Genomic DNA, 7390 nt, shown 5'->3' on the forward strand with positions numbered 1-7390 from the left:
TTCAGACCGTTGAAAGCCATCTATTCACTATTTAGTTTTGCACTATTAGTCTATCCCAAATCCCTCTGAGAATGTGGCATGCAATACATGCTGCATTTAAGACCCAACCCCCTTCACACTTTCAAACAGATGTGTTCCCCATTAATACTCATCAGAGAAATGCAAACTAAAACTACAGTAAGATAAATAAGTAAGATAATTCTCTGCAATGACCAGAAGAGTTTATATTTAAAGACTAACCTATCCAAATGTTGGCAAGGATGTAGAGAAACTGGAACTCTCAAAAATTGGTGGTGGGAATGTAAAATGGAACAACCACTTTGCAAAAATATTTGGCAGAACAAACTAAAGCTAAGCCCATGTGTATCCTCTAACCCAACAACTCCATTCCTGGGTATATATCCAAAAGAAATGAGTTCATATATCTATCAAAAGACATTTACAAGAATGTTCATAGGCATTCTTTTGGTAATCGTCAGAAACTGGAAACAACCTAAATGCCCATCAGAAGGAGAAAGCATAAATTGTGGTGTAATCATACATTGGAATACTGGGCAGGAAAGAGAATAAACTAACTTCAACTGCCAGCAACAAGGATAAATCTCCCAACAAGCATGACGGCAAGCATACAGATACAACAGACTATAGAGTATAATTTTTATAACCAAATTTACACACAAATACGACAGCATTCACAAGCAGGCAAAACTAATCCAAAGTGATAGATAACAGGAAAGTGGTTACTTAAAGGAATTGACTAGGAAGGAATATTGGAAATCAAAATCCTCTGAGTGGAGGCTACGCAGGTGATACATGGACAAAATTCATTGAGTTGTAGGCTTAAGATCTGTGTACCATGGGGGCACCTGGGTGGCTCGGATGGTTAAGTGTCTGCCTTCAGTGCAGGTCATGATCTTAGGTCCTGGAATTGAGCCCCACGTCAAGCTCCCAGCTCAGCAGAGAGTCTTCTTCTCCCTCTCCCTCTCCCTCTGCCTCTTCCCTGCTCATGCTCTCTCTTTCTGTATCTCTGTCTCAAATGAATAAATAAAATCTTTAAAAAGAAAGATCTGTGTACCATAAATCTATACTTGAATGTAAAATATTTTTTACATATTGACGTCAAGGCAGATTTGCCTTGCAAAGAAAAAGATCAAGGTATCAAAACAGCTAAACAGTAAACTGGGGGCATATAGAAGAGAGCAGTCTCAACCAGTGTGGCTTACAAGGAGCACAGGGGAAGGAAGGAGGGCAGCAAAATCTGGGCTCTCTCTAAAGCCAATAAATATTTACAAATTTGTGTTCTCTGTCTCTCTCTCTCTCTCCACCACCTCCCTTCAATTTCTTTCTAAATTCTTGCTTTTCCCACTTGCATCTTTCCCCAAATACAGAAAGGAAAGATAGAAGAGCTTTGGAGTATGGAGTCGGGGAAATCCCGATCTTTCACACTGGTTTTCCATGAAGGGTTTGGCTTCAACCGGTTCAATGGATTGGCAGGTCATGCCCTATTTAACACTCAAGTAGTAAGAAAGTCAAAATCAGAGGGGTTTTATAGTGAGTCCTTATCTGGCCTTTCTAATTGCAGTTAAGCTTTTTCAATAACTTGAATTACTCTACCACTTTATTTCAACAATGAAGAGCTGTCAGAAGACATTAACACCCTAAAATACCTAAAATCAGTGTTAGTTGGAGATATTGGAGATGTCAACTAAAGGAATTTTTAAAAATAAAGACATTGAACACCATGTAGTGATTATTTCTATGGTAGCTTCACAATGGCAGGCTTTGGTCATCACTATAAACAAGCCTTCGAAATACTACTTAAACATGCAATGCAGTAAAGTGGTATCATTGTGAAAGTAAAAAAAAAAAAATGCATATTTACATGATGATCGAAATGATTGCCCTAGTATTATGCAAATGGATATTCATGGCTTAGGATAAAATTTCCTGAGCTTTATCTCAAGCAATATAGATTGAAGCAAAGACTGTGTCCTCTGGGAAAATGTAAGAAAACTTAAAGTGATTCTGGGGAGGCCAAAAATACTTAGCAATGGTTCAAGTGAAGAATTTAGTGTATGGATTTTGGATTTTCTATATTGAAAGGGTTTTAACTGCTTCATGAAATACGAAAGCTGAACAAAAAAGAGTCTTGGACCATTTCATCTACATCCTTTTGAGTTTGAGCAAGTTGGGACAAAAAGCGCTAATAAAACCAACCCCCATGCTTTGGAATACAACGCGAAGGCAGAGTTTGGGCTAAAGAGGAACATAGTTTTATTGCTTTGCCAGGCAAAGGAGGCTGCGACAGGTTATGGCCTTCAAAAACTGCAGGCCCTCCCAAAAATGGGGAGGGTTATAAGGAAATTGGATCTAGCCTGTTTTGACAGGAATTGTGTAAGTGCTACCAGCCCTTCATCTTGTGGTACAGGGGTCCCGAAACAAAAGGCTAAGAAAGGAGGAGGGGAGGTTTGGGAAAGAGAGGAAAGAGGTTACTTTAAAATGGAGTTTCACCAAAGCATTAGTGTAGCCGTTTTGATTTTTGTTCAGCTTTATGGTTTTAAGCAGTTTCAAAAGGAGATTGACTAAGATTCAGACATCTTGCATGTGCCTATAATATAAACTTGATACTCAAAAGTGAAACAAGTATTTTAAACACACAGCTTAATCATTTTATTGAATTCTAGTTTGACACTTTAGTCATCCTCACATGTTTCTGAATTTATATTCCCAGGAGAGAACTGTGCTATAATCTAAAGCAATAAATAAAGGTAACTCTATTTAAAGTTAAAAGTGTCACTTTAAAAGTTTAGGAATATGTGGTTCATGCCAAAAAAAAAAAGGAAGGAAGGAAGAAAAAAAGAAAAAGAAAAAATACCGTTAGAAAATGTGGCTGAGTTATTGGCTAAGGTAAGTTCTCACTGTGTCCTAGTAATAAACCAAGTAGCTGCTCTTGGAGAATCTTTGACATTGTTAGGAAGGAGATTTGGGAGAGTAATGTTAGTAGAACTAGTTAAGAATTTCAAAATCCTATCCTACCGCTCACTCTCTGACCCTGTACATATTACTTGACTTCTACACCTTTATTCCCACATATGTAAAATGGGAATGATAATGATGTAGGAAAGACGTTAGGGTTCGAAGCCAATGGCCAAGAAAGAATTCTTGAGATGTCTTTGGTGCAAAAAAGGTGGTTTCATGAAAGCACGGGGACAGGACCCAGACAGGAAGGGCTGCACTGGGGTCATGAGGAGTGGCCCATTATATACTTTCAGTTGGGAGGGGGTTAGGGATAGTGTAAGTCTCTAAGGAATTTTGGAAGCAAGGTTTCCAGGACCTCGAGGGGGCTAGCTATTGTTGGGAAAGGGTCATTTATTACCGTCTAATAAAACCTGAGCCATGAGACCCTTCAGATGTATATCGGTGGGCCATATGCTTGGGGGGTGATTGCCAACACATATCTTGGGGTGGGGGGGGGCGGCTAGAGATAAAGGATGTTTCTTTCCAAAGGAATTTTTATATGCTAAAGTAGACTTACAGGACCCTGGAGGTTGGGCTAAGATTGCTTTTTGCCCTTAGCAAAGTATTAACATCGAGGCAGTTGAGTCCCTAGAAGAAGGTCACTCTGCCTATTTCAAGGACTTGTCAATGGGCTGTACATAGTAAAGAAATTTAATAATTTTTTTCTGCCTTTGTTTCCCACATCAATAATACTACCCACCTCATAAGGCTTTTATAACTAGTGAATGCTAAAATAGTTAAAAGCAGTTAGGAAAAAACCTTACAACATGGCAGGTGCTCAATAAATGTGAGCTCTTATACTTTATCCTTCTTTCTTTTGTTGGCAATATTCACTGCCTTTTTATTTTTCCCCATAAAGGACTTTATACAAAGTAATACAAAAAGTAATACAATAAAATACCATAGAAACCTGATAGAGCAGATCATTGAAATGCAGAGACATGAAAACAAGTTTATTTTAAGCAGAGCGCCACATGCCAGAGATTAAGCTAATGATGAGTTTCGCTCCTTCAGTGATCTGGGTGCCAACTAACACATCCAAGCAGCCAAATCTCTGGTGACAGGTTTCTTCCTTCTTTCCCTCCTACCACTTCATAGAATGATTGCTGACTTGAAACTAAGCTGAGGTGAGCAGGAATGAAATCCAAATAAAATACTCCTCCATCCAGAAGAGGTCAAACTTGGATCCCAGGAAAACACAAGCAACACCTTGCTTAAAGGATTTTGAACAGCAAATTGATGATGCAGCAGCATCTAAAACTATAACTAAAAGCCACTTCCACTGAAAGTTCCAGTAAGTGTTGCAAGGCCACAGGGAGTGAGGGAGAGGGAGGCATCCCCACCCAGGAAGAGCGTGCAGCACACACACTAGGGTTTGTAAAAAACCTTCATTCTCTGAGTTGGCGAGAGTTTGTTTCTAGTCCAAATAACATTCTCCAGAAGTTCTTGGGCTTCTTGGATCCCCTGTCTTGCAGCAACATTAAGGAGTATCTCTACATCCCTAGAAGAGGTGGTTATTTAGTCAGGTAAAGAAAAAGTAAACTGAAAGCACCTGCGCGGCCAATGTTTAGGCTAAGGGCCAGGTTAACACCTGTTTGGACTCATTCTAAGGTATTGAGGGAAACACGTGCCATTTCATCTGTGTTTCATCATAAGTGTCTTCATAATAAAACCAAAGCCACCCGAAGAAATAGTCTTACAACATCAGAGTCCAGCTGGATTTTTTTCCCTATTTAGAAGGGTTTTCTAGCCAAGACTCTTAGGTAATGTCTGAGACCCCTTTCTTGCAAGCAAATTCTATATTTTGGTTTGGAAGTGGTAACTGGAGAGGGGCCCCGTTCAACATGCCTGTCCATCAGTTGTGAAGCTACCAATCGTCAGTCATAAGAGAACATATTGACTACACCATTTTGACTTGGCTACTTCAAAAAGATTGTTTCAAAATTTCATTACCAGGTAATGCATGCAACCAATATTCCCGAGTGTTATATCAATTCCCAAGACTCACTCTATCCATCAGTGCCTCACTGAGACTCCTTCTTTCTGAATCTTGTCTACCCATCAGTCTGAGGTAGATTAAGGGATGGGGTTTGAAGGAGGGGGTTGTACACATTACTTGGTAATGGACTATATGTCAGTTACATTACTTGAAAAAAAGAACAAGCTAAAAGTTTGATGGTTTATTTTTAGGACCCTATCAAAATGTCTCTGCCTCAAAATAGCTGCGTAAAAAAATGTCTCAGGCTATGAACTATTCAAAAACATTAAGAACTTCTCCAGAGAAAATAGTTGTACTTCTCTTGATGACTATGAGTAACCAGAAGAGGATTAGTGCAATGGACACAAGAAGAATTTGTGCCCAAAGGGAGCTATCTACCTTATATTCTTATATGTTTCATTCTGTTTATTAGAAAATGCCATAAGGCCATAAAGATAGTACATCCAGGGTACAGGAGACTGTAAGGACCATGAAATAACCTGGCCTTTCATCTCAGGTTCATGAAATGACTTAAGAATATAATCAGTGGAATCTATGCACATGTACAAATCTTGGATTCCCTTACTTTGTGACTTTTATCATAACTCCTAACAATGTAAGTACATAAAAAGGCAAGAGTAGGAAGTGAACTATATATAAAATGCTTTTGTCTGTCAATTGCAGGTAATACATGGGGACAGGTTTAGAAGGAATGACATCTCAACTCGAAGGGGAAAGACAGCTAATTTCATTACCCTACTTCCATGGAATCAGTCATGTTTTTCAGTTTTCCTCCTGCCAGGTTAAAGGAAGCACGGGGATGGTCCTGTTTGGAGGCTTGTCTGAAAAAGAAAGGAAAAGAAAGGGGACTGGTTATATGGGCTGGAAGGATGGTGGGGAGTGAGTATGCAATAAAAAAACGAGGAAATAGTCCCTTAAAAAAGCATCTCCTTAATAAAACCAAGGGCAGTGCCAATACAAATATGTAACCATTACTGGGAACCATCTTATCATAGATCTAGACAAATGTTAATAAGTCTCTTTCATTAAAAAATGTCTCTCATTTGAAACATGTACAGTACTTTTTAAAAAAAACTAATGTAAGAATATTTAAGCCACTTATTTGCTCTAAACCCATTCATCAGCTTTTCCAAATATCAAAATAATTATACTCTTCTCTCCAAAATATACAGGAAATCAAAATACAGGAAAGAACCGTCTGGGAATATTAGGAATTCAGGAAAATGTAAGCTGATCCTTAAGCACTATTTCCAACTGCTATAATATAAATGTAATATGCCAGTACTTTCCAATAGAACTTTCTCCAAAGATAGAAATATTCTATATCTGCACTGTCCAATACAGTAGCTGCTAGCCACCTGTGGCTATTAAATACTTGAAATGTACATAGTGCAACTGAAGAACTGAATATTTATTTATTTATTTATTTATTTTTAGGGGGAGGGGCAGGGGAAGAGAGAGGGAGAGAATTAAGCAGGCTCCATGCCCAGCAGAGAGCCCAGTGCAGGGCTTGATCTCACACCTCTGAGCTCATGACCTGAACCGGAATCAAGAGTCAGACACTTAACCAGCTGAGCCACCCAGGCGCCCCAAGACCTGAATTTTTAATTTTAATTCATTTAAATTTAAATGGCCGCGTGTGACTGATGGCCATCATATTGGGCAATATGAATTATATAATTATTGCCTTCTTACTCTGCAGTTTTTTTCAAGTTAATTATGATTAAGGGGAAAATGTTGTCAGAAATACAAAGAAGTGTAAAGAAGTTTGCTATTTTTAATCATGAAAATTTTGAAAAATGAGTAGGAAAATAAAATCCAGAGGAAAAATGGGCAGACAACATGAACAGGCAATTTGCAGGAAGGGAAATCAAAATTACAACAGATGTTTTAAAAAAATGTTCAACTTCACAATTGATAAAAATGAAAAATTTTATTTATTTTTTTAAGATTTTATTTATTTGAGAGAGAGAGGAGGAGCAGAAGGGGAAGGAGAGGGACAAGCACCCCAAAAAATGAAAAATTTTAAATGAGACCTCTTACATTGTTATTCAAGTTGGCAAAGATTAACAAATGATTAAAAACAATATTGATAAATCTATGAGCATATACTAGAGTGGAGTTGGGCAACCTTTCAGAAGAGTTTTCCAGGGTGCCTGGGTGGCTCAGTCTGTTACGTGCCTGCCTTCGGCTCAGGTAATGATCCTGGAGTGGCAGGACCAAGCCCGGCATAGGGCTCCCTGCTCATCAGGGAGTCTGCTTCTCTCTCTCCCTCTGCTCTTCCCCCACTCATGCTCACTTGCTCTCTCATCCTTTCTCTCAAATAAATAAATAAAATCTAAAAAAAAAAAAAAGAATACTTTTGCAATATGT

This window comes from Neomonachus schauinslandi, chromosome 2 (assembly GCF_002201575.2).
Source record: "Neomonachus schauinslandi chromosome 2, ASM220157v2, whole genome shotgun sequence".
NCBI classification, from domain to species: domain Eukaryota; kingdom Metazoa; phylum Chordata; class Mammalia; order Carnivora; family Phocidae; genus Neomonachus; species Neomonachus schauinslandi.